Raw genomic sequence first — 27,657 nt, forward strand, 5'->3', positions numbered from 1 at the left:
GAGGGGCGCCCGGAGAACTGGGCCCCCTTAGCTCCAAATGCGCCAGCTCTTTCTCCCGACCGTTCATCTCTCTGTTGTTGAGGGTTTCACTTCTCCCCAAAGAAGTGATCCTAACATTCTTGCTGCGGTGGCCCATGCTGAGCCTCTAAGCTGGACACATGCACTGCCCAGCTCACCAGCCCTGCTCAGCCATCTTCCCAGCAGACGCCACCTGACAGGCCCCACAGAGGAGGGGGGCAATGCCCATCACAGCTCCCCCATGAATTTCACTCCCTTCAGATTGCTGGCCTGCCTGCATGGGGGCTTAAGCCTGTCCCCCCAGCCCTGCCCCCTGGACCCTGTCCCCCAGACCCTGCCTCCTGGACCCTGCCCCTGGACCCTGCCCCTCCTGGACCCAGTCCCCCTGGACCCTGCCCCTGGACCCTGTACCCCTGAACCCTGCCCTCCCTGGACCCTGCCCTCCCTGGACCCTGCCCCCCGGACCCTGCCCCCCTGGACCCTGCCCCCCTGGAGCACCACCGTCCGGTGAGGCAGCTGCTCCACTGAGGCGGGCAGGCACGTCCCAGAGGAGCTCAGTAAATAACTCACGCAAGAGAAACTACAGAGCAGGATTTTAAACACAAGCTTCCTGTCTGGCTTCCTGTCCATGTTCTCAGCTGCTCCAAAGGACAATCAGAATTTTCTCAGCCCTCTCAAACAATGCCACGTTTTAGGCAATGAAGCAGCACCTCGAATGGTAAGCAGACCCTGCATGTGGGAGACGAGAACCGCAGACCTGGACGACTCCATTAGGTCACCAGCCCCACCACTGGCCCTCCTTTTCAAGCCCTGGAAAGGTGAGTATCACAAAGGAGGTACGCTCTGAGACATGTGCTCCGTCCTCCCCCTCTCTTCAGAATGTCTTTCTTCCTAGACATGTGTGTCTGTATGTTCCATACTTGGATTATACGGGAGAATGGTTTAAGCCTCAAGAGAAGCACGTCTAGATGAGAACTTTCTGAAAATGTTCGGCGTATGAGTGTGACCTTGTTCAGAGAGATGAAACCACCCCCTTTTTTAAATACCTGTGTTCAAGAAAAAGAACTACAAAATGGAGAATTTCATCAGAGAACTGGAGTTAATTCTTTTAATAACATAGATTTTTTTGGTAATTTATCCTTTACTCTTTTTTAAAAAATTAATTTATTTTAAAAATTTATTTATTTTTGGCTGCGCTGGGTCTTCGTTGCTGCGTGCGGGCTTTCTCTAGCTGCGGTGAGCGGGGGCTACTCTTCATTGGGTGCACGGGCTTCTCATTGCAGTGGCTTCTCTTGCTGCGATGCGCGGGCTCTAGGCACACGGGTTTCCGTAGCTGTGGCTCGCGAGCTCTAGATGCAGGCTCAGTAGTTGTGGCGCACAGGCTTCGTTGCTCCACGGCATGTGGGAACTTCCCGGACCAGGGCTCGAACCCATGTCCCCTGCATTGGCAGGCGGGTTCTTAACCACTGTGCCACCAGGGAAGCCCTGCTCTTTTTTTTTTTTTTTTTAAACAGACTTTTTTAGAGCAGTTTTAGGTTCACAGCAAAATGGAGTGGAAAGTATGGCGGTTTCCATCTAGTCTGGTCCCCCCACATACACACCCGCCCCCATGACCAACACTCCACAACAGGGGTGCCTTTGTCACAATTATCACTCCAAGTCCTCTCACATTAGGAGTCCTCTTGGTGTTGTACTTTCTATGGGTTTTGGCAAATGTATGACATTTATTCACATTACAGTATCATATAGCGTAGATTCATCGACTAAAAATCTTCTGTGCTCTGTCTATTCATCCCCCCCAACCCCTGATCTTTTTACTGGCTCTATAGTTTTGCCTTTTCCAGAATGTCACACAGTTTGCGGACTTTTCAGGTTGGCTTCTTTCACTCAGTGATATGCATTTGAGGTTCCTCCATGACTTTTCATGGCTTGCAGGTTTATTTCTTCTCAGTGCTGAATAATATTCCATTGTCTGGAGACACCACAGTTTATTTTATCCCCTCACCTACTGAAGGACATCTTGGGTGCTTCCAAGACTTAACAATTATGACTAAAGCTGCCATAAACATCCCTGTGCAAACTTTCATGTGAACGTGAATTTTAACTCATGAAACTTGTTTTCATGAGGTTTTCAACTCATCCAGCACCATCGCTGGATCACAGGGTAAGAGTATGTTTAGTTTTGTAAGGAACTGACTTCCAAAGTAGCTGTATTCCCACCTCTGCATCCCCACCAGCAGTGATGAGAGTTCCCGTTGCTCCACATCCTCACCAGCGTTTGCTGTTGTCAGTGCTCTGGATTTTGGTCCTTCTAATTGGTGTGTGGTGGAATTCCTTGTTTTAATTGGCATTTCCCTGATGACATGTGATGCAGAGCATCCTCTCATATGCTACTTGCCATCTTTGTATCTTCCTTGGTGAAGTGTCTGTTCAAGGCTTTTGCCCAGTTGTTGTTGTTTTGTTTTGTTTTGTTTTGCGGTACGTGGGCTTCTCACCGTTGTGGCCTCTCCCGTTGTGGAGCACAGGCTCCGGACGCACAGGCTCAGCGGCCATGGCTCACGGGCCCAGCCGCTCTGCGGCACATGGGATCTTCCCGGACCGGGGCACAAACCCGCGTCCCCTGCATCGGCAGGCAGATTCTCAACCACTGCGCCACCAGGGAAGCCCTTTTGCCCAGTTTTTAACCAGGTTTTTCATTTTCTTTTGTTGATTTTTAATAGCCCTTTGTATATTTTGGATAAGAGTCCTTTATCAGATACGTCTTTGGCAAATCTTTCTCCCGGTCTGTGACTTGTCTGTTCATTGTGCTGACAGTGTTCTGCACAGAGAAGACATTTTTACTTTTCACCACGTCCCACTGATCAATTATTTCTCTCATGAATCATGTCTTTGGTGTTGTACCTAAAAAGTCATCGCCATACTCAAAGTCATCTAGACTTTCCTCTTAGAATTTATTGTTTAAAAGGAGTAAAATGAAAATTCTAGAACTGAAAAATCCAACTATAGAAATTAAGAACTTAACAAACATTTTTAACAACACTCCCTTTCTCTCCTCCTCTCCTAAGGCCAATATGCCCCCCTGTGCTGTGGACCCCATCCCTCTCGTGTGGAATCACCCCCAGAGCTCATAGGGGGTCAGGAACACTTTGTGAGCCCATCAGCCAGAAAGGAAAAGCCCACAGTTCATGGGACATGTGAAGCGGTCCTCAGCGGGGCACTGACTAGACAACACATCAAATTACTCTAAGTAAGGCTGCTCTCACACCTCCATAAGCTCAAGAAGGAGGGAATGAATTGAACATGCTAAATGAAAACACAGACGGTACTGAGAAGATCCAAGTGAAACTTTTAGAAAGTTCCACGTCTGAGGTTTTTCAGGTACTGATGGGATTGATGGCACATTACTTCAGAAACAAATATCGCTGAATACTGAGGCTGCAACAATAGAACATATACAAGATAAAATACACAGAGAAAGAAGATGGGAAAAAGTAAAAAGAGCCTCAGAGAGCTGTAGGACATCTTGAGGCAGGTAATACACATAGAATTCAGGTCCCCAGAGGGATCGGGCTGGACAGAAGAAAATATTTGAAAAAATAACTTGCAAAATGTTCCTAAAATTGCTAAAACTATAAACCCACAGACACAAGCAGCTCAACAAACATCAAGTTCAAGAAACATGAATGAAACTATACGAGTCATATCGGTATCCAAGTGCTTAAAGGCAGTGATTAAGAGGAAAGCTTAAAAGCAAAAAGAGAAACAAGACATATTCTGTAGAGGAATGAAGCTAAGAAGGGTTTTTCACGGAAACAATGCAAAGGACAGTATTCAGCCCAAAGAAGGAAAAAACCTTTCAGAAACGAAGGTGACCCCCGCCCATGCACACACACAGCCAGGGTGCTGTGAGTGGGAACCCCAGGAGGCACCCCTGCCTCATACCCGGGGTGTCGGCCGAGGCCCGGGGGGCGCCTGGTCTCACCCTCCTGTCAGCTCAGGGTGTCCACGCTGTCGCCCCGCAGCCCCACTGGGCCCTTTCCCATCACTACCCGAAAGTCCTTCCAGCGTCCCCCGGCTGTGGGAACGGGGCCCCCCAGCCCCACACGCGCTGCGGCCGGCCGCGGCCTCGCCCTCCTGGCCTGGCTCCCAGCCTGCACGAGCTCGCATTCCCCGTTTATCCCCTTTCCATTTGTCCTTTGGCCTCTTCCAATCGCCTTCCGTTCCTGTCACATCACTCACCAAAATAGCCCCAAGTCCCCCACGACCCCGTGTCACCACCTCCAAGGGACGCGTCTGCTCTCAGGTTCCTCAGCCTACGGCCAGCGCCCTCCCAAGACGCCCATCCTCCGCCTCGCGACCCCGCCGTGACCCCGCCGTGAGACGTCAGAGCTGCCCCAGGGCGCTGCTCGCGGCCCCTCCTCTTCCCATCTGGGCCCCTCCTCTTACCCTTCGGAGGCGCCACCTGGAGGCCGGTGCCTCCCCGGGCGGCGGGGGGCCCAGCGTTTCTGACCAGCCGCCCTTCCCTCCCTCATCTGAAGCGCAGATGGAACCTTCAACTCAACAAGGCCAAGACTGAACTCAGGCCCCCTCCTGCCCCCGTCTCCGCGTCCAGCCGTCCCCACCCCACGAGTGGCACGGGCAGGGAGCCCGGCCGCCTCCCCCAGGCCTTCCTGATCCTGCACAATCTTCCTCCTGGACGCCCTCAGGTCCCGCCACCTCTGACCCCCTCCGGGGCCATCGCCCCAGGCCGAGTTGGGGCCATCTGCTGAACGACGACCGCCTCTCTCCGCGCCCGTCCTGGCTCCTCTAACGAGTACTCTCCAGACCAGGACCAAATAAGTGTCTCAGCAGGCAAATCTGAGCAGTCACCCCACGCCCCTCAGAGCCCTTGAACTAACGACCAGGACCTTGACGTCTGAGCCCCGCCCGCAGGGTCCTGGCTGGAAGGCTCCAGGTTGGTTGCACGGTCTCCCTCTTTCCGCCCAGGTCACCCCTGTTCAGACCTCATCTCGAGCACCGATTTTTCAGGCGCCTTTTCCGAGCCCAGTCTGAGTGGGGTCCCTCCGTCACATCCTCCCCAGGGCCCTCGCTGCGACTGGTAGCCGCGCATGCGCGGTGACTCGGGTGCCGGTCCGGCTCGTCCATCTCACCGGTAGGACTCTTAAGCACCGGCTGCTCTGCTGGCCATGAAAATGCAGGGGCTCAGCTCCAAACCCACTCAGAAAACACTCTCCACAAAGAAGGGCTTCCTACCGAATACACCAAACTCGTTAATGTGCCTCCCTCCATATTAGCAAGAAACTGGGTGGTGACCCCGACCAGTGCTGTCCCAACATCAAAGCAACCGCGTGGCCTGGAGCATTTCTCGGCGCCTCTGTAATGGAGCCCGAAGTTTTTCCATCTTTTGTAAATCAAAACTAATCCTAGGAAACCTGGCACCAGCTCTCGGCCTTGTACCTCGCAGGTATCATGTGTGCATTCTGTTTCGCGGTGTGACCTCCATCGCGGTGTGACCTCCATCGCACGCCTCACCGAGATGGGGGTGCCGGGAGCCCCCAGGGCCATGGGTGACATGCAGCCCAGCTCACCCGGGGTCACATGTTTCTCAGCTCGTGAGGTTCATCTGCACCAGATAGAGGATAAAAATTGTCTTAGCAGAGGAGAAACCCAAAGAGGCTATGAAAACCCACGTGGGAGAGGAAAGGCTGACATTGAAGTGGCTTAGAGTCGTCAAGGCAACCACAGATTTCTACATGTTGGTAACATTCAAGATTACAATGCGATCCTTAATGCAATATTCGTGGCTGCGTTTTAAAACTATGAGAACTGCCACCTGACTGTTAGAACTGTACCCTGTATGCCTTTCTTCTAAACCAACTGTCCCCAACGCCCAAGGACTGGTGCAGAGACAGGAGTTGGTTTGGATCTGCACTCTCACTTGGACCAGACCATGCCTAGCCCATTGCACAAGCTCAACAACACATTTTTACTAAATGTGAAAGCATGGCCTTTACCCTGTAGATGCTATTTACGGGTTCCTGCTTACAGCCATGGCCCTCAATTAATGGGAAGTTTATCTCTACCCTGTCATTAAATAATCATAGCAAGGCCAGAGGAGGTAAGACGTGGCCAGAGGGCCCTGAGCTGTTGTCAAGGGCACTGGCTCCGGGCCTGGTTTTCCTGTTTGTTAATCTGTTGCTGAAGCTGCGTGCCTTGGGCAGACTCTGTCCACCCTCCCAGACCTTGGCTTCCCCACTGGGAAAGTGAGACTTAGATTAGATGAGCCTTGCCTAAGCCCGGATATGCTATGATTTCAGTCCTGAACGATGACGCCAGGAGAAGAGAGCCTCACCCACTCCAACACGTCGCCAGCGGCCTGGCCCAGAATAGGATCCAGGAAACGGGAACCAGAGCACAGAACGGTCCTGCCAAGAGGATTCTGAAAGCGCTTAATGGCTGAAAGATCACCAGCAGCACAAGCCGGGTGCCTGTAAAATAGAGGCTGTCATAAGACAAAGGCGCGTGGGAAGTGTGGGAGTGTGTTCAGCTGGCTGGGGCCGCCTGTCCTGTGCACAGCAGGAGACAGACCGCGTGCCCCTGGGCTCCGGGGCGGTGCACGCGGTGAGGACAGAGACAGGCCCAAGGCCAGCCCACGGAGGACGCTCAGAACCGGACAGAACATCCCGTCCGGCCCTCACTTCACCCTATCAACTCGGAAACTGAGGCCCAACAAGGTTAAAGACAGTGGGCAGGGTCACATGCCTTGCACGGGTTCAAGCTAAAATCCAGGTATCTTTATTTTTTCAGGCCCTCATGATTTAGCCTCCAGGGAGAAGTCGGTTGCCACAGTGGGTGTGTTAGGCCAGGTCAAGGTCAAGGGGACGGCCACGACCCGTTCAGCAAGTGACTTGGGCCGCCGCCCACTCGGCAAGGCCACAGCCGGGGTGAGTTATGGGGCGACCCACGCCCAGGTCAAGTCTGCTGAGGGGCCAGGCCCACAGGACGCACCCAAACATGGGCTCTGAGGTCCAGTTCTTTTTTTTTTAAATTGAAGTGTAGTTGATGTACAATGTGACATGTTACAGGTGTACAATATAGTGATTCACAATTTTTAAAGGTTACACTCCATTTATAGTTATTATAAAATATATATAATATATATTATAAAAGATATATATATCGTTATTATAAAATAGAATAACTATATATTATATAGTTATATACAATATAACTCTCCCTATATTGCCCCTCCCCCCTTCCCTCTCCCCGCTGGTAACCTCTAGTTGGTTCTGTATATCTGCGAGTCTGCGTCTGTTTTGTTATATTCACTAGTTTATTTTCAGATTCCACATATAACTGACATCGTACAGTATTTGTCTTTCTCCATCTGACTTATTTCACTGAGCATAATGCCCTCCTAATCCATCCCTGTTGCTGCAAATGACAAAATGTCATTTGTTTATATGGCGGAGAAGTATTCCATTGTATATATATATGTACCACATCTTCTTTATCCATTCATCTGATGACAGACACTTAGGTTGCTTCCATATCATGGCAATTGTAAATAATGCTGCTATAAACATCTCTTCTAATTAGTATTTTCATTTTTTTTGGATGTACACCCAGGAGTGAGATTGCTGGATTACATGGTAGTTCTACTTTAAGTTTTTAAAGGAAACTCCATATCGTTCTCCATCGTGTCTGCACCAACTTACACTGCCACCAACAGCGTACGGGGGCTCCCTTTCGTCCACGTCCTCGCCAACACGTGTTATTTGGGTTCTTTTCGACTATGGCCATTCTGACAGATGTGAGGTTATCTCTCATGGTGGTTCCGATGTGCATTTTAAGGTCCACTTCTTCCTAAGCACGTGGAGGTCAGGAAGAGGCTCTAGAATCCAGTGCGGCTTAGTTCTCACCTCCTTGTTCCTGAGAGAGCAGACACAGTCAGGGGTGAGAGCCAGGGCGACATTTGGGCCCAGAGACCCGCACTGACGATAACTAGGCGTTTGAACAAGACAAGGCCTGGAAAACCACAACGATTTTCCCCGGGAGGTTCAATTCCGTGTCTACTTGAAAGCAAGAATACGTTTGTGTTTCCTCAGGCTTCCTGGAAAACCCCAGATTCTCCCATTCACAGCCATGTGTCCGTGATTCTGTTATAATGAGGGACCTTACGACTTATCCGCCAGGCTGAAACCATCTGAAGAGTGAGAGCAAGGACCATACAAAACACTCTGAGACAACAGACATGTGCCTGCTGCCGCCTGGGGTGTCTGATTTCATGTGTCACCCGGACGGAGCCGAGGGGTGCTGGGAGAGACGGGGAAACGGTACTCCTGGAGGCGTCTGGGTGGGTGTGTCTGGAAGAGATCAGCATCTGAGCTAGTAACCGAGTAAGACCATCCTCCTCAGTGTGGGCGGCTTCATCCAGTCCTCTGAGGTCCTGAGTAGGACCCACGGGTGGAGGAAGGGACAACGCGCTCTCTCTTCTTGAGCCGGGACGTCCGTCTCCTGCCCTCAGACGTCGGGGCCCCTGGTTCTCGGAAACTGCACTTGGACCAAGTCCCACCACAGGCTGTCCTGGTCCCCAGCTTGCAGATGGCCGATGGCGGGGGGCTTCTTGGCCTCTGTAACCCCCCCCCCGGCCACTTCCTAGAATACACCTCCCCTTGTGCCCGTCTGTCCATCCGTCTGTCCTGTTGGCTGTCTCTCTGGAGGACCCTGACGACCACACCCTCACTACAACCAGCGTAAGCTCAGCCCCACGGATGGGGAAGTTGTTACCTCACGTCCTGGGGAACGAGAACCGTCTGGGGGCCCAGATGTACTTCAGAAAACGTGGAACACTTGAGAGGCGCTCTCTCTGTGAGGATGACGTGTTTTCTCCAAAAGACTAGTCTTTTTCCTTCTGGTCTGATGAAAAGCTCAGTTCACAGAGTTTTGCTATTTTTCCCATGAGCTCTGCACTTTATTTTTTTTTACTTAGAGAAGACTCTGAGAAAAAAATGTACAGATGACCCCCCCAGTGGTAAAATATCCTAAGTTCATGGAACCGTTATTTACGTAAAATTCTAATTTCAGCCAATTAGGTATAAAACTGCAGACCTAGGGCCTACAGTAGGCCTAGGGCCTAAAAGTACTCCATTATTCATAAATTAAAAGATGACCTTCCTGAGTTGAATTTGGCACTGATTTTAGAAATTTGAGCAAATTATTTTCAACAATGCACATAAATAAGGCTATTATTATTCTTCCCCAGGAGAGGCAGAAACTGTGTCTCATTTTCTTTTTCTTTTAAACAACTATTCCTGGGGCTGGCGTAGAATAGACACGTGATAAATACTCCTTATTTGATTGTTGGAAAGAAACTTAAATGAACTGACCTAAGAGATGTGGTCAAGTCAGGAGTGGAATCTGCTTTAATGCTGTGAAAAGTAAAGATACAAGTGTCAACTCCTGATTTTTTGACGTACAAATGAAGTGATGTTAAAGTATCAAAAATTAACAATATATAAACGTTGATTATTATTATTTATTACCCCATTCTAGTTTTATAATTCAGCATTACATTTTATCATGAACTATCTGCAGATTATCAAGTAGTCCTTTAGCCCAAAGTTTCCTGAACATTTTAGTCAAACTTTTTGGACCCCTGTAAAGAGATCCCAAACAGCTTTTACTTATGTGGGTTATATATCTACCTACATGTACCACACTAGAAATTTTAATTCACTTTAAGGTAACAAAACCTAACCCATTTTACGTTAACACAAATAACATATTTATGAAAAATAACTATATTTTTGAAAACAAAAAAATAGTTAGAGTGGGTCTCTTTTATGTTTTTACAAATCTCTCTGACGTTTGGTGGGGGTGTGTTTCTGCATTCAATTTGTTGCAGTCCAATTCTTGGCTGAAATGTGTGGGAAAGGTCCAGTCTCACGTTGACAGACAGTTTAAGACTGCGCGGATCTTAACAGCCTTTTCAGAAGTGAATAGTGTTTTCTTTTACTGCAGACACCATCTGGTAATTTCTTAAAGATTAGTTGCAATGTGGAATCCGAAACCATAGCAATGACCTTTACATGCCTGTTACGTTACATCCTCTGGCCTCTCTTGCAGCTTGGATGCGCCTTCTACCCACGCACGATCTGTGACATCCTGTGCTGGCCACTGGAAAATAAGTCTTCACGGAATTTGCACAGAATCTTCCAAATCCCATCATACGGTAGCAAAAACTCACACTGTTGATATAGCCACCGACCTCATCAGTACTATGAAAATGATTCTTGACACCCAGGCTCTGTAAGAGGGCATCAGAAACTTCCAGGCCACTCGGGACCACATTCAGAAGTGCCGTTTTAGCCTCTGCTGAAGCTGCTACCCTTCCAGGCTCTGGAAATCTTGACCAAGTGACTATTCAACGTATGGCCACTAGAGGGCGCACCAAACTGGCAGAACCGTCAAAAAAATGTATTCATACCAATTCCTTTAAGAAGAAATTCAAAAGCGTTTTATAAGCCGGAGGAAAAACACCATAAGCAACTTTAAATAATTATATTACCAATAATCTTTGGCAATTTTGAGAAAAAGTTACATTAATCCTAACTTGGTCCCAGCTGGTCACAGCAGTTGTGTCAAAAACACATCAGTGTAAAAGCTCCAAGCTGAGTAATGGCAGGTTAGTTCTTCATAGTAACTCTTTTATACTGAAAGTAAGTCTTTAAAAATCTGAGGGTGTGTGTGTGTGTGCGTCTGTGTGTACACACTGGGACATTCCATTTTATGTGTTAACTTGGCTAGGCCGTGGCACCCAGATGTTTGGTCAAACACCCACGTAGCTGTTCCTGTGAAGGTATTTTGTGGATGGGATTAACACTTAAATCAGTGAACTCTGAGTGAAGCCGATCATCCTCTGTGATGTGACTGGGTGGGCCTCGTCCAATCAGTTGAAGGCCTTGATAGAAAAAGACCAAGGTCCCCATAAACAGGGGCTCCGCCAGCAGACCCTCCTCAGGCTCGAGCTACAGCGCCCCCCCCACCCCGGTCTCCAGCCTGCCGCCTGCCCTCCAGATGTTGGACGTGCAAGCCAGTTTCAGTCTCTCTCTAGCTCGGTTTTTACATTGATTTTATGTGTTCCATCCTGTCGGTTCTGCTTCTCTGGAGAACCCTGCCAGGCACGCACATGCAGACACATGCACACACACACAGGCAGACGAGGAATTCCACAAGGAACAGCAGCCTGAAGCGGAGGGAATCAGGAAGCCCCTTCCATGACGGCTGGTCACACGTAACTGTCATCTGACAGCCTCACTTAGAAGGCAGAAATCAAAAATCCCACGTCTGGAATAAGGTGAGGAATCCAGTAGGTGACCCCCACCCCCAGGGGTCCCCTCAGGGTGGGGACACGGTGGGTGCAATAGTACAGCCTCAGGTCAGGTCCCGTGTACCCTCAGGAGCACCGTAAGCCCTGACCTTGGCTAAAGGGAGTCCCACCCACCCACCCGATGCCCCGCAGAGGTAAGTGTAAATCAAATCTGCAAAAGGGCATCTCATCTGCGGGGGAAATTATTCCTCCAAATACTTTTCCCAATACAGTGACTAGTGTCTCGTCAAAGATAAAGTAACGTCCGTGAAAACGACTGACGGAAACAGATCCACAGAGACTGCACTTAGGGCCACCGTCGGGCAGACCGTAACAAAAACGCTACAGCCTCAGCCGCCAGGGAAACGCAGACCGAAACCACGGCGAGGTGGCCCTTCACCCCCCAGCCCCACGGCAGTGAGCAGGACAGACGGGGACAGGCCGGGGGGCCCCGAGGAGGACTGTCAGTGAAGCACCCACGCTGGCGAACAGTCTGGCAGCTCCTCAAGGCGTCTGACACAGAGACGCTGGGTGAAAGGACCCCGGGTCCCCACGACGCTGGGATCCCAGCGCCCCCAGACGCATTCCTCACGATATTCCAAAGAGCGGAAACAACTAACTGATTCATGGATAAAATAAAATGTGGTCTAATCACAAAGACCACGTGTCGTGTGATCCCATTTTATGAAATGTCCAGAGCAGGCAAATCAGCAGAGGCTGAAAGCAGATTCGTGGTCGTCTGGGGCTGAGAGATTGAGGAGAAATGGTCTGTGATAGTTGCACAACCCTGTAAATATACTAAAGCCCATGGAATTTTATACTGTAAATGGGGGAACTGCATGGTATGTGAATTATGTCTCCACAAAACTACAGTAGAGTGAAAAAATATGTGAAAATGTTGAAATAAGTAAGAGACAATCCTGACGATATCTAAGATAACAGGAAAACAGATCAGATTTTAAAAACAACTAAATAGAGCTTTTTTTTTTTTTTTTTTTGGTATGCGGGCCTCTCACTGCTGTGGCCTCTCCCGTTGCGGAGCACAGGCTCCGGACGCGCAGGCGCAGCGGCCACGGCTCACGGGACCAGCCGCTCCGCGGCACGTGGCATCTTCCCGGACCGGGGCACGAACCCGCGTCCCCTGCATCGGCAGGCGGATTCTCAACCACTGCGCCACCAGGGAAGCCCTAAATAGAGCTTTTAGAAATAAAAATTAAATGACCCAAACCAAAAACACAACGGATGGATTTTGCTGCAGAGTCGGCACAGAAATATAAATATATGGCATTTAAATCAGAATAAATGATCCAGAGGCTAAAATTAGAGAGTGACCCGGAGACGACAGATGCAGACAGTGGGATTTTTCCAGAATGGATGAAAAATACCAACCCTCAGACCCCAGAATACGAACAAATCCCAAGAAGATTCAATTGCAGAAATCCACACCTCAGTTGATCGTAAGGAAACTGCAGGAAACCAGATACAAATAAAATCCTATCGGAAGGCAGAGGAAAAGAAGGGATTTCCTCAGTCATGACGTGTGCGGATGAGCTGACCTCTCAGCAGCCGCAAGGCCCAACGGCGTCCACGGTGCACAGAGAGCACACAGCCGGTAGCTTGCAACTCTACAGCCAGAGACGTGATCTTTCGAGAATGAGGCAATGGCCGTAGTTTTTTCAGACAAAGAGAAAGTAAGACATTTTGCCACCAGCAGAAAATACTAAAGGACGAGATTCAGGCAGTAGGAACACAGCCAGAAGAAAAGTCTACAGGACACAAATACATAAGGAACGGAGAAAGTAAGAAATGGTCCCAACTCGACATAAACGAACATCCATCAAATTCGCGGAAATTGTTTTTAATTGGGATGAATTTTTAAGACTTTCACGACATCCTAATGGGATATTTATGATGAATGGCCCACACCACTGGAATTTACCTCATTTGCAGGACATATTTATTTCAGAAAAATTAGGGAAAACCGTTCTGGCCATGTACACCCAGGGCTGTGTATTCCTTCAGGCCCAGTTCAGCGGCCTTTAAGCCAAAATGGCTTTTACGTTTTTAAAGGGATGTTAAAACAAAACAAACAAAAACAAAGAAGACTGTGTCACAAAGACGAGTAGGTCCACCAAACTTAAAATACTTACTCTCTGGCCCTTTACAGACAAAGCTGGCTGACTGCTGGTCCAGATCATCTAAGTTATAGGATGGTGTTTTTTTCTTTTCTGTCGTAGATGCAAAAAGTTTTTAATTAAAAGAGCAGTTTGTGGGGCCTCCCTGGTGGCGCAGTGGTTGAGAGTCCGCCTGCCGATGTGGGGGATGCGGGTTCGTGCCCCGGTCCGGGAGGATCCCACGTGCCGCAGAGCGGCTGGGCCCATGAGCCATGGCCGCTGAGCCTGTGCGTCCGGAGCCTGTGCTCTGCAACAGAGGAGGCCACAACAGTGAGAGGCCGCAAAAAAAGGGAAAAAAAAAAAAAAAAAAAGGAGCAGTTTGTTGTCGTCAGGTGGAGACAATGTGTAAAGTGTGCTGGGGGTAAGTGGTAGGAAGTCGACTTATGAATTAACCCCCCAGGCGCCCATGCTGACCTGTCACCTGAAAGGGATGTCCCCAGACCCCTGTCTGGTAGGCAGCTAATCGGTGTCACCATTCGCCTCACACTTCTGGCCCTCCTGCTGGAAAGCACAGCTTTCAAATCTTAAGTGACACACAAAACGTCTATCGTGCGGGACTTCCCTGGGCGCAGTGGTTAAGAATCCGCCTGCCAATGCAGGGGACACAGGTTCGATCCCTGGTCCGGGAAGATCCCACATGCCGCGGAGCAACTAAGCCCGTGCGCCACAACTACTGAGCCTGCGCTCTAGAGCCCACGAGCCACAACTACTGGAGCCCGCGTGCCACAGCTACTGAGCCCACAAGCCACAACTACTGAAGCCCGGGCACCTAGAGCCCGTGCTCCTCAACAAGAGAAGCCACCGCAGGGAGAGGCCTGCGCACCGACCGCAACAAAGAGTAGCCCCCGCTCGCCGCAACTGGAGAAAGCCCGCGCGCAGCAACGAGGACCCGATGCAGCCAAAAAAAAAAAAGTCTGTCGTGCGATCAAGCAAAGCCTAGAATCACAATGACCAAGGTGTGTGGATTCAGCGTGAGTGTGATGCTTTCACTCTTCCTGAGTCAAGTGTGGCGTATGAAGCCCTGGGAACTGGGTGACTTACCTCCCCAAAGTTTTCCTCTCCAAATAAATGGGAAAACCAATGGTGACTTAATGGCAGCACAGAATTCGTATGTATGGATTTACATTTGAAGATACAAATGAAACGTTTTAGAGGTAAACCCTTCTAAAAACATTTGAGGGTGTGACGGAAGAATACAGAGAGGCTCTGCATGCCGACCTGGGGGCGTCACCTTTCCAAGTGACAAGTCAGCTTCGGCTCCTGGGGTTTTAATTAGTACCTCAACCCTGCCACATGCTCCAGCTCTCACCACACACTCCCTTTGCCTGAGAGAAACACTACATCCCAGGCACTAGCAAGGAAAAAGGGATCTAGAATATTCATTCTTCTTTCTTCCCTCCCACGATGTCAATTCAATTCGTGTTTGCTGCATTCCTCTATCAGGCAACCTAAGTTTTAACCACGTCATATATTTACGTGAAGAACATTAGCTGGTGTGTTAGCTGGGAGTTTCGGGATAATTAGCTCAGAGTAATCTATAACGTTCTTAGTATTTACCCCGCTACTTCAGACAGCCCAGGACCCCAGGCCCGCTGGAGGGCTCCGTGTCCCAGCGCTTACTTATTCTTGCAAAGAAGAAACTGGGCTTGTGTGCTAGGTTTTCCTGCCGGCAAAATTCTGTGTTGAAATAGCTGACCCACCCATACCAGTTGGTGTACCCAAGACACTACATAATTTTTCTTTCTCAAAAACATAACTGTGCTCCCGGAAAGGCAGTGACATTTCAAATTCCACCCCTCTCTCTAGTGCCGGCTGCACAGGATCCCAGAGAGAGAAAATGGCCCTCAAGATGTAGTCCGGCCCCTCCTCGCACAGATTAGGAGGCTGATGTCCTCAGGAATGAACCCCGCTCACCCAGAGCCCGTGGTACCCACATCCGCTGCCCCGAAGGCCCCCATCGCTTCTCTGGGTCAGCTTCCGGGAAACCCGAAGGGACGGTGTGCCAGCTTCCTCGGGCCAAGTTCCTCTGTGAGTCTTTATCCTATGACCGCCTGTCATTTGCCTTTTAAATTAAAGAATGGCCGCCACATGTAAACCTTTTCCCCGAGAGAGAAGGATGCTCCAGAAATGTACCTACGGGAAGATTCGCTTACTTAACTTTCAACATGATTTGAAAGTTTGAAGAGAAAGGTGTTGGGTTAATGAACAAACCCCGTGCGTGTGGGGACCATGCCCTCTGGTGGGGATTAGCCATTTCAGACAAAATGTGCGTTATTTCTCCAAAATCGTCTGCCAGGGCCAGAGAGGGCTGTGAAAGGAAGGGCCCGGGACATGGGGGTGTGTAATAAAGAGGACGTGGGCCTGAGCGGCCCCTGGAAACCACGTGGGCCCTTCCGAAGCCCACACCTGTCCACCAGCCCCTGCCACCGTGTACCCACTATGTGCAGGCACTGTTCCCATCTGTGGTCAAAACACCAGAGGTCACAGTAAGACAGGACCCAGAGAGGTCACACAAACACGCTGGCTGGTGGTCTGCACTGCGGGGAGCAGAGCAGAGACGGAGACCGGGGACCCGGGACCGGCCGGCTTGCGGTCTTGGACAGGAGATGGAGGAGGAGAGAAGCATCTCGTCAGAAGGAGATACTGTCGGATACGTCAGACAGAGGCATCGCTTCCTCAATATCACACGAACTTGCTGCCAGATGGGAAAACTTCCTAGATTCTTCTGCTTAGGTTGCTAATTTTTTTACATTATAAATCCTGGATATAATTTTTCTAGCCTCTTCAATAACCGTGGGCTGCTATTTGAGATTTTCCAAAGGGCCCCTATTGACAGCAGGAAGCCACGTGCTTCCTGAAGCCACCTGAGGGTGACTGTCACACACCGTAGTGGGCACACGTGAAGGAGCCTATCGTGTGTCGTGTTACTGACAGAAATGTGTGTCCCTGGAGGATTCAACTCGTTGTAGGGCGTGCGTCACCTTTGAAAATAGAGACGCACCTCTATTCTTGAATTAACAAGCATTCACTGTGTGGATGCACTTGAAGTAACGTTAAGCGTACATAAAAGGGTTTTGAAAGTATCTCACATGCCCTGATCTATGTTATAGTAGTTGTAACGTCATTTAAAACATTCGGCTCTTTCCCCAATTCAACGTCCTGAGTATTCAGTTCACACTTGGCTCTAAAGTGTAATGTCTCCTTTTGTCCAGCAGATGGTGGTATTGGACGCAGCACCGCCCATCACGGCCTGGGACGCGGGGGCCTGGGGTTCTAGACAGACCCCCCCCCGGAGGCCCCAGAATCGTCCCATCCGGCGGAGGAGGCCCGAGCATTTCCACCCTGCTTGTTCTGAGGCCAGAATCCAGGCTCGCAAATGCAGGGGGTGCAGCGGACTCGAGGTGCGGTGAGCTCTGGCCCAAACTGGAGGGGACAGAACAAAACTCCTCTTTCTCCCACTTAAAGTCAGGTGAGGTACCAAGGACATGCGGGTTTATGCAGACACTGCACGTGGAATTCGGAAGGGAAAGGTATAAATTCTCTCTCTAAACAGAACATTAGCAGTGGGACAGGCTGCACCAGCAGGGCACAGCCCACCAGCTTCTTTGCCCGGGTTCTCTCTCCACCTCCAGGGCTGCACCTGGCGTATCAAACGTATTTGCCTCTGTGATGGTTGGTTTCATGTGTCGACTCCACGGGGCCCAGGGCTGCCCTGATTTCTGAGTGAACATCATTTCTGGGCGTGTCTGGTGGCATCTCCCATCCACTGCGGGCCCAAACAGAACCAAAAGACACAGTGGGGCACATGCACTCTCTCTGCCTTTCTGCTTGAGTCCAACATCTGTCCCGGGCACTCCTGGCTCCCAGGCCCTCAGACTCGGACTGGGGTCTACACAGCAGCCCTCCAGCTCTCAGGCCTCAAGCTGCCCCCTCGGCCACCCTGCACCTTCAGCTCCAAGACAGCTCATCACGGGGCTTCTCTGCCTCCAGCGTCACATGAGCAAATACTTTACGACAGACAAGCCTCTTTCTAGAAGTAGATGTAGTTATGTATGTATACAGACACAGATGTTCATCCATGCATCTATATTGATATCAGTATCTATCTATCTATCTCTGTACCTCCTACTGGTCCTGCAGCCTCCATGATCTCTAACTGGAAGTCACAAATGATGCAAAGATCGCTGGGCGTGCGGCACCAGACGTCTTACGGACAGGAGAGGAGGGTAGACAGGCGGGCACAGGAGGGCAGCAAGTGCAATGTCAAAGGCCCCTTGCCATTGCCCCAGAGGGCACGTGTGTGTGTGTGTGTGTGTGTGTATGTGTGTGAGAGAGAGAGAGAGAGAGAGAGAGAGAGAGAAGCTCTGATATTGGTAATTCTGCCTTTTTCAACTCCTATGTGAGGCTGCATCCCAGCAAACTGATTTCCTGACACGTGAGCCACGACCCGAGGTTTGAAAACACTGATCCGTAAGACAGCTAATTCCTGCTGGCATTTCTGTGGCTTAGAAGTTGCCCAGCTGTGTGGGGTGGGACTAAGTACTTGCTGTTAGAACTGAAAAAAACGAAACAGAAGTGGGATGTGGGCGGGGCATCGTGGCAGCTCCGCCCCCCCGCCTCGGCTCCCCACTCTGTGCGTTCACTCCGGATGCACGTGGCGGCTACAGCATCACCCCCTCCTCCGTGCACTGCGGGGCTCCTGCCCTGCTCCCGGCAGCGGTGCAGCCCTGAGACTGAGTCCAGCTCATGTCCTTCAAGGAGGGATGCCTGCCCCCTGCCCCCACCAGCCTGTGACTCAGATGCAGAGCTGAGTTCCTCCTGTCACAGGAAGGAAAGGGACACACACTTCTAAACCCCTTAAGCTGCTGTTGTTGGCTTGAGTCTCTGCTATTCGTGGCTAAACCTGCCTCAGCGCTGACACACCAGCCACATGAAACGCACCGGGAACTCGGAAATGAAACCACGGGCACGGCCTCTGCCCTCCAGGGACTCACGGTTTAGTAGGATGGGCTAAAAATAAACTAAATAATAAATGGATGGATTGATGTGGTGAATTGAGCATTGACAGTTTTATCAACAGTTAAGTGTATGTAATCATTGGCTTTGGTTAACAATTTGATTATAATCAACTAAGTAGAACAGTTACAAGTTGTGACCAGCACTGAGAAGGACAGGAAGGGGCTGAAACACACCAGGAGGCTGGGGGCGGGGGTGGGGGGGGTTGGAAAAGGTGACATCCCGATCAGACCCCCCCAGATGAGCAGGAGGGTGGAGGCCCCCAGAGATGTCGCAGGTCTGGGCTGAGGAGGATGAAGCAGCCGGGCTGGGGGTCGGAGGTGGCCGCCGGGGAGTCACAGCTAGAAGAGGAGTGAACTTCGTCTCAGAGACAGTGCATCATCCTGGCTTTCATTTTCTGTCCACTGCGATGCTCTGACATCGTCAGTCCCGCCTGGCTGGGCAGAGACAGCCCCCCGCCAGCCAAGGCCCCAGCCAGGAGCCCGCCTGCGACCTACGCCAACAGCCCGGCCAGGCCCGGCCTCCTCCGCCTGCCCCGCCCCCGGGGAGGTGACCCTCCTCTGCCCGAAGCTCCTGGGCCGGGTGCCCAGAGGCTCGGGGCAGCCCTGTCGCCCAAAGCCCAGCAAAATCACGAAAAGCGGCCAATCGTACGGGGTCCCCCCGCCCCGCCTGCCTTTCCCCTGGAAACCCCAGTAAAGGCCGTGCCCTGTCTTCCCTCTGTCCTGTCCTCTGTCCCCTGGCCATCCCCCCACGGGCCCGGCGTGGCCAGCTGTGCCGTCTTTCCAGGGGACTGTAACATGAGACCGACTTCCCCCTGCCATCACCCAGTCACCTTCATAAATGAAGACCCAGAACAGGACGGAGAGGAGGAGAAAGTCAGCCCCTCTCGATGTCTCAGATAATAATGAATTTAACATCGGTTCTGGTAGGCAGTGTTTTCTAGGAACTGTCAGCCTGTTGGTGGCAGACGGAGAGGTGACAGGAGAGAGGGGGGAGGTGGGGAGTGCGTGAGAAGGCGGGGGGTTGTGCTGACGGAGGAGGTGCCTGCAGAGGCCGGAGGGAAATGGGGAACCGGCGTGGACGCAGGGGCGTGGGTGCAGGGGTGTGGACGCAGGGTCGTGGACTCAGGGTCGTGGGTGCAGGGGTGTGAACGCAGGGGCCTGGACACAGGCGCGTGCGTGCAAGGGCGTGGGCGCGGGCGCGTGGGTGCAGGAGCTCCAGCGAAGGTGGAGGGTGGTGTGGAGCCGTGGGCGAAGAGCAGGAGGAAACAGGAAGGGGTGACCCTGAGCAGGTCACCGAATCAGCATCTCTGTGATCTGCAGGTGGCGGCTGAACAGAGAAGGGGTCCTGGGCTCCTGGCCAGGCTGGGGTCACCCGCCTGGGTCTCTGGGATGCCATCTCCCAGCCTCCTCTGAGCCCAGGGTTCACGGGGAAAGGGAGGAGGGGGTTCGGAAGCAGCCAGGGCCCAAGGGTCTCTGGTCCCTGACACTGTCTCCCCTGACCTCAAGGCCATGGAAAGCTGGCCTTTTTTCTGGAAGATGGAGCTCACTCCTCCCTCATCTCCCGGGGGCGCAGGGGACCCTTCCTCCTCTGTGTCCCTGCTCCTGAGGGGACAGAAGACCAGCAGCCCTGGACTTGCTGTGGTCACAGCCCTGGGCGTGGGCCTCGCTCACTCACATCTCGGTGGCCGCGCCCTCGTGTCCGCAGCACCCCGAGGACGCACGTGCCCCCCACACACGGCGAGCAGGTGAGAAGCTGGTTGGTCCAGGCCCCGTGAGCCCTGACACGCGGTCCTCCTGGCCTCGGCTTCGTGCGGGTGTCGACGACCCTCACCCCATCCTCCTCCTCTGACCCCACCAGCTCCCGAAGCCTCACTGGGCCCCTGGGAGGCGCTGACCAGCCACACCTGGTCCCCCTGCCTCTTCCCTGGCCTCTGACACGGTCCCCAGAACCACGGCGAGCCCCCGGCCGGCCCTGCCTGGCCACGTGCCATCCCTCACCTGTCAGGCTCAGCCCCTCAGACTGCAGTGTCCCGGGGTCCATCCTCCACCTGCCCGGGTACCACCTTCTCCAGGAAGCCTTCCCTGACCGCTCAGGACCCCCAGTCGTGCCGGCAGCATAGACACAGCTGCACTAGGCCTGCTCACAGCGGGGGTCCTTACAGCTGCTGGCCACTCCGCCCCCCCAGCCCCCGGCTGCATCTCCTTCTGTCTGCGGCTCCGGCGCAACGGGAGCTCCACCACTGTTGAGAAAACAACTCCTACCTATGGTTGTGTATTATCGCCCCTCCCTAGAACACGAATCTCTGTTTGGGTTTAATGCATCTGAATTGTCCCAAATCAATGATCAGTAACCAGATGGGCCAGACCAGCCATTCCTTAGGGCCAGGGGTTAGAGGATGACGTCCCTGACCCGGATACAAGTCCTTAGACCTGGTCCTAAAAAGAACACAGCAAGGGCATCACAGAAAGCCCTTTAACTGCTAAGGAAAACTGCGAAGAATTAACAGATGCCTCGGCTCTTTTCTCCACTGCGGTCACCTTTCTCAGCAGCAGAGGCCCCTGCGAGGTTTCTCATTTGCTCCCGGACGCCGTCCCACTGGAACCCAGGAAACAGTAGGAGATTCAGACCAGAGGCCGGCGGAGAGAAAGAGCCTTTGTCTGCCGGGAGCGGCCGATTCCCAGAGTCGCTTTCACACACACACACAAAGGAAGGCCGTGGACACTCCTCTGCTGTTTTCCTGTCCCTGGGTGTTTACAGCGCAGGACGGAAGGGAGGGAAGCGCCTGCCGTGTGGAACTCGGCCTGGGAAATCAGAGTGTCGGTTACAGAGTCTTTCCAAGGAAAAGGTAACGGGAGGTTGAACAGCAGAAAAAGTGGGCGAGGAAAACCTGGAAATCGGTCGGCAATGTTCACGTAGTGGGAGAGCTGAGGTTTGGGGCTTGTCCTGAGCCAGCTGCCCCCAAAGGTCTGGATATCTGCTAGAATTGTTTGTGACCTGCCTTGGAGGAGTTTCCAGGACGCCGCACCCTGATGGAAGCCAAGACCGGGCCGGAGGAGTCACGGCCGTGGTACCGTATCCGGGGATCCGGCTGGCCTCCTCGGCTCATCCCGGGTCGCCATCCTGGGCCCGTTTGAGACCCAAAGCAAAGCGGATTCTAGAGCAGTAGATGTGCCCACATCCTCCTGTAAGTTACCACTTGAATCACAAAAATCACATCTGAAGAGTAAACACTCTCTAAACGGCAACAGCTGCTGGGCAGCTCTTGTGCTGGATACGGGGGGTGGGGAGCTAAGCCTCGACCTCCCGTGTCCCAGGGCGCTGTCAAAGGAAAACAGCCTTTGTGACCTAACGGCCTTGATATCAGGTTACTCGTAGAATATTCTGGGGGCCCGTTGTCTGAAGCCCAAGAGCAGAGCAGAGCAGCCTGACTTGGCATGGGCAGTGTACTTAAAGGGTTACACAATACTGAAGCCACCGCCATGGGCATGATAGGTATTTCTGATCTATGAAATTTTTCCTTCGAGTGTATGGGTAAGCCCAATTATACCATTACTGCTCAGACTTTAGAGGGCTTCCGAATTATGCCACGGGAGCAGAAGAAAATAATTTCAGAACGCATTAGAAGGGTTAACGTCAAATCTGCAGAAGAAGGAGTGGGTTTGGATTTGAACCTCACTAGTCCCTGAGCACCTCCCCCAGCTGGGTTACTCTGCCTCCCCGAGGACTCCGGGCTCTGCACATCAACCACTCCATCTGAACCGGGACGCCAGGACCCTCGACCAAACCCCAGCAGGGCCGCTGGACCCAGGCTGTGTCCTGGGGGGACCGGACCCCGTCGAAACACCTGCCCCCAAAAGCTTAGGGCCGCCGGGGGAATTCACCATCTGTCCCACCCACACCCGGCCGTAGCCCTGGCCTTTCAGAGCGTTTCCTAAAACGGGGTGACGAGTCTGGGTCCTTCCCCTGTCCCTCTGAGACGCCCATGTCCCCTCCCACAGTTCGGGAGCATCCTTCTCAGGGGCCTGAGCGCCACGCCCTCGAGACGGAGCCTTCAGGAAGGACGGGCTGGCCTCCCAGGCCCTGGGGAGGGTGCACCCCCAACTTGGCAACCGCCAGCTACAGACACGCGGCCCCGCCGTGGAACAGGGATGGACGCCGGCACCGCCTGCCGGTCCCCTCTCTCCCATCCCGGCTCCTTCGGTCCCCTGCTGAGGCGCCATCACCCCTGCGTGAACCCCAGGGGCCCTCGGCTCTCCCCGCCGTGGGTGGGAACTGAACAGAGCCTGCTGTCACTGCTTCAACTGAAGTCCAGCTGTGTTTGTCTTTGATGGGCTTCAAGGGTCAGGAAACTCACAGTTACACCCAAGCCTTGATCTGGAGGGAGGCACAGTGGCTCCGAAGATGTCTTGATGAGACTCGGGTGTTGGTGAGTGAGACAGTGGCTTTGTAAGGATCGGGGGCCAGAGACGCGGGAGCTTTGGGCTGGGACGCTGTGGACACAGGCCTGTGACAGAGGAGCTGGAGGACGGCAGGGGAGGAGAGAGAGGGGAAAATGAAACGAGAGCACGTGTGTTTGACAGTTTGGGTTTGGCGGACTCTCCTACAGAAAAATCGGGGGCCTGCTCGCTAAGCTAATGGCCCTACCTGCTCACGCGCCTTCTAAAGGCTGTTCGGACAGTGGATTTTCATAGGGAAACATAAAAAGGCCAGGTTGGTACTGGTCGCTTCTGGAGCCACAGGTGTTTCACCGCCATCGGGGCAGCAGCCGGGCTCTGCTTCCTCCACGTAAGCGACACTCCAAGATTCCGGGCCTGGCGGTGGGGCTCCTGGATGGGACGCGCTGACCTGCAGATCATCTTGCGTTCATCCGCGGTGCCCATGGCTCACAGGTGCCAGCCGAGTGCCCGCCATCCCAGCAGCTGACCGAGATTCTGGGGACGCAGGGGTCAAAGGACCAGGCCCACCCATGTCTTCATAGAGCTTGGGGACCACAGACCACAGCAAACAGAAAAAGACCTGCTCTAACTGGATAGTAACAACAGAGACGTGATCTACATGGATAATAATAAAGACATAAGTGTACCAACAATAAGAAAGACCTGATGTAAGTGGATAATAAGAAAGACATGACACCATAGATATGAACAATAAAGACGTGATCTAATTGGATAATACAATAAAGGCCTGGGCTTCCCTGGTGGCTTAGTGGTTAAGAATCCGCCTGCCAATGCAGGGGACACGGGTTCAAGCCCTGGTCCAGGAAAATCCCACATACCGTGGAGCAACTTAAGCCCGTGTGCCACAACTACTGAAGCCCGCACGCCTAGAGCCCGTGCTCCGCAACAAGAGAAGCCACCGCAATGAGAGGCCCGTGCACCGCAACAAAGAGTAGCCCCCGCTCGCCGCTACTAGAGAAAGCCCGTGTGCAGCAACAAAGACCCGATGCAGCCCAAAATTAATTAATTAAAAGTAATAATAGCAAAGGCCTGATAAAACAGGATAGTAATGATAAAGACATGACACACTGGACGTTAACAATAAGGACACGACATAATGGATAATAAAAATAAAGACACGACCTAACTAGATATTAACAAGGGCCATCAAGGAAACCAAAACATGCTGAGTGGACGGGCAGTGGCTGGGTTGGAGGGTGGTGTCGGAAGGCCGTCTCCAGGGCAGGACTGAGAGAGAGACAGGTGGACATGGGAGGCCGGAGACGTGGGGACAGGGGGCCCTGGCAGAGGGGACAACAGCAGACACTGTGGGGCAGGTACAAGCATGGCCCAGGTGAGGACCAGCAAGACAGCCCGAGTGCCTGGAAAAGCGCGAAGGTGGGGGAACAGTAGGGACGGCGCGCAGAGGTTGGCAGAAGCTGATCGTGGAGCCCTGTGGGCCAGGGCTGGAGTTTGGGGTCCACCGAGGTGTGTTAGCAAGCCACCAGGGGGTCTGTGTGGGAGAGAGACAGACCCATCCCAGAAATGGTCGTCCCCAGGGAGATGACAAAGGCCAGAGGGTGAGATTCGTGCCGAGTCCTCCCCATGGATTTAAAACCCTGTCGGGGGCTTCCCTGGTGGCGCAGTGGTTGGGGGTCCGCCTGCCGATGCGGGGGACGTGGGTTTGTGTCCCGGTCCGGGAGGATCCCACACGCCGCGGAGCGGCTGGGCCCGTGAGCCATGGCCGCTGAGCCTGCGCGTCCGGAGCCTGCGCTCCGCAACGGGAGAGGCCACAGCAGTGAGAGGCCCGCGTACCGCAAAAAAACAAAGCAAAACAAAAAGAACCCGGTCGGTTCCACACAAAACCCTGCACACTTTATCCATAATCGCCAAAAGCTGGAAGCAACCAAGGTATCCTTCTGTAGGTGAAGGATAAACAAACAGTGATACATCCAGACAATGGAGTATTTACTTAGGGCTAAAAGGAATTGCGGCTTCAAGCCATGAAAAGGCATGAAGGAGCCTTCAGTGCATATATCTGAGTGAAAGAAGCCAATCTGAAAAGGCTACAGAGTGTGTGATTCCAACTCCACGGCATCCTGGAAAAGGCAAAACTGTGGAGAGAGTGCAAGACGAGTGGTTGCCAGGGGTTGGGGGAAGGAGGGGTGACCAGGTGGAGCACAGAGGGTTCTCAGGGCAGTGAAACCACTCTGTGTGACACTGTCATGGTGGGTACCCGTCATTAGACATTTGTCCAAACCCACAGAACATCCAACACCGAGAGTGAACCCGGGACTTAGGGTGACGTGGCGTGTCAGCATGGGTCTGGCGATTGTAGCAAACGTCCCGCCTGGTGGGGATGCCGACGACGGGGCCACCGTGGCGTGTGGGCAGGGGTGTAAGGGACCGCTCAGTCGGCTGCCGTCTCCACAGCCAGCGCGCACCCCCGTCGGCAAGGCTCAGGAAGGGCCACTGCAGTCCTCGGGGGCTGTCGGGGACACCCCTGCCGAAAGTGGGGCTCCTCTGTGCCTCCCTTCATCCCGCGTGTGCATGGCGACAAACACCATCTCTTTGGGGTAATCTGAATTTAACCACGCCAGGTGGCGTCTGCCAGGACAGGTGCCGGGCAAGGGTGAGGAAGCAGTTATGTCAGCAGACGAGGAGCTCCATGACCCCCAGTGGTGTTTGTTAAAAACGCGGGTCCCTGGCTCCGCCTCAGACATATTCAATGGGACTCCCTCCTGTTGGGACCTAGGAATTCCTATTTTTAAGCAGTTCCCTAAGTGATTCTCCTGGACTCTGAACTTGAGAAGCACTGACCCCACCGGGCACCGTGACAGGCAAGTGCGCGCACCCGACCTCGTGAGCGCACCGCAGGGTGCTGGAAACTTATCTCACAAATAAGGAAATGCGACGTTACTGAGCCCAGTGGTCTGTCCCACAACCTAGCAAGAGACAGAACCGCAGTCCCAACGGATTGCGAGCGACCCCACAGCGGCGGTTTCCCGGCTGAGTTACAACCAGCCCCAAGGGGAAGCTCTGTGGAGTTCACACCAAGATTTACTTACTATGTGTTTATTTATTTAATTTATTTTTGGCTGCTTTGGGTCTTAGTTGCGGCACGCGGGATCTTCATTGAGGCAGGCGGGATATTTCGTGGCGATACGTGGGCTTCTCTCTAGTGGTGGCGGGCAGGCTCTAGAGCGCGTGGGCTCTGTAGTGGCAGCACGTGGGCTCTCTAGTTGAGGCATGGGCTCAGTAGTTGTGGCGCACGGGCTTGGCTGCCCTGCGGCATGTGGGATCTCAGTTCCCCAGCCAGGGATCGAACCTGCGTCCCCTGCATTGGAAGGCAGATTCTTTACCACGGGACCACCAGGAAAGTCCCGAGTTCACATCTGATGACCAGTTCTCAGTGGTTGGCTGAGACACCCCAATATCGTGTTTACAGCATGAATTCCTTGGGACGAGGCTGGGTGCATTCAAATGCTTGACTTCCTTCGCTGAAATGTCTGGGGGCGTCTTCCAAGACGCAGGAAATCAGTCAGGCGGCTACGGGGCACCCACCCGACTGCAGTGCCCAGGCCCCTCTGCAGTCAGTGCCTCGGGATAGGGACACCACCTACCAGCCCCAATGGATGTCTTCAACGTGGTGCTTGGCTCATGACCTCCAAAGAACTGTGCACAAGGAAATCTTCACAAAAATAGATTCAATTGAATTTGTCTGAAGAGGTTAGAAAACATCCTTCCTTCTCACTGCGCAGGAATACTAGACTTTTGTGAATTCTCCCCACATCCGACGCCTGCCCCAACTCTCCTTATAAGAGTCATCATCTGTCTGCAAAGCCTGTGTGTTTTGTGCCATTACATCCAATTGAGGAGATGCCAAAGGCCAAGAAAATCATTTTAACTGATTATCAAAATCCCAAAACTCATCAGGAGAAAAACATGAAGCCATGGGTACGTTCAGGTTTAACTCTATTTCTGCAGAAGAAAATGCTACTTAAGAACAATGCTGTGTTAGCAGCATCTCCTGCCATGAAAAAATACACGTTTTCAAGAGGGAAAAGTAAATTTTCAAAGAATCCCTACAAGTCAGCAGCAACACTGGGGTCCATACTCATGTTCGGGGCAAACAATCGGGCGTGCACCACGTCTTCACATGCTTTCCGTTCCAGGAGGCTGAGCAGGGCGTGTCGGTGCGATGGAATTGGCGCAGCTGCCGCTCAAGCCCGGGGTGCGTGGAAGGGCGCGCGCTCTCTCCTCCAGAGTTGAGGGATACAGGCTGCAAGGCACAGCGAGGAGACGGCCTCCGGCTTTCCTGCCCATCAGAGCCTCGCCCTGACTCACCGCCACAGAACCCTCCTCTCCAGGGCTTCGGGCCATCTCTCCACCGTGCGCATCAGAACTGCTTCCCCGGTGCTGGCGCTGCAGCCGTGACCCGCCTCCACTGCCCTGGTCTGTCTCAGACCCTGCACGCCCCTCCCAAAGCAGCCGCGCTTGACGCTTCCGTGCACGGCCGGGGGTCAGAGCAAAGGGCACTGGAGCCTTGTCTGCAACAGCCCGTGTCTGCCATACTCACCCAAACTCGGGCTCGAAACTCAGCAGAGTGCACTGGACAACCTCTAAACGGGCTCCTCCC

The 27,657-nt window shown here is 52.8% G+C and overlaps 1 protein-coding gene and 1 long non-coding RNA gene across 3 annotated transcripts in view; one reads left to right on the forward strand and one right to left on the reverse strand.

Moving 5' to 3' along the window:
* The window catches only part of MYOM2 (myomesin 2), an 86,186-nt gene extending 79,703 nt beyond the window's left edge, over window positions 1-6,483 (reverse strand). The window contains exons 1-2 of the mRNA XM_067022452.1: window positions 6,371-6,483; window positions 5,476-5,641 (exon numbers count right to left, since the gene is read on the reverse strand). The gene's annotated coding sequence lies outside the window, so the exon portion shown is untranslated. The remainder of the gene's footprint in view (window positions 1-5,475; window positions 5,642-6,370) is intronic.
* On the forward strand, window positions 644-18,600 carry LOC136793305 (uncharacterized). 2 transcript variants are annotated; one of them, XR_010838434.1, is made up of 4 exons: window positions 644-836; window positions 10,147-11,377; window positions 15,370-15,591; window positions 16,779-18,600. It is a non-coding gene; the product is annotated as an uncharacterized lncRNA (long non-coding RNA). The 2 variants fall into 2 exon arrangements; XR_010838435.1 differs by lacking the exon at window positions 15,370-15,591.
* The last annotated feature ends 9,057 nt before the right edge of the window (window positions 18,601-27,657 follow it).

The sequence above is a fragment of the Kogia breviceps genome, chromosome 20 (assembly GCF_026419965.1).
Source record: "Kogia breviceps isolate mKogBre1 chromosome 20, mKogBre1 haplotype 1, whole genome shotgun sequence".
NCBI lineage: Eukaryota > Metazoa > Chordata > Mammalia > Artiodactyla > Physeteridae > Kogia > Kogia breviceps.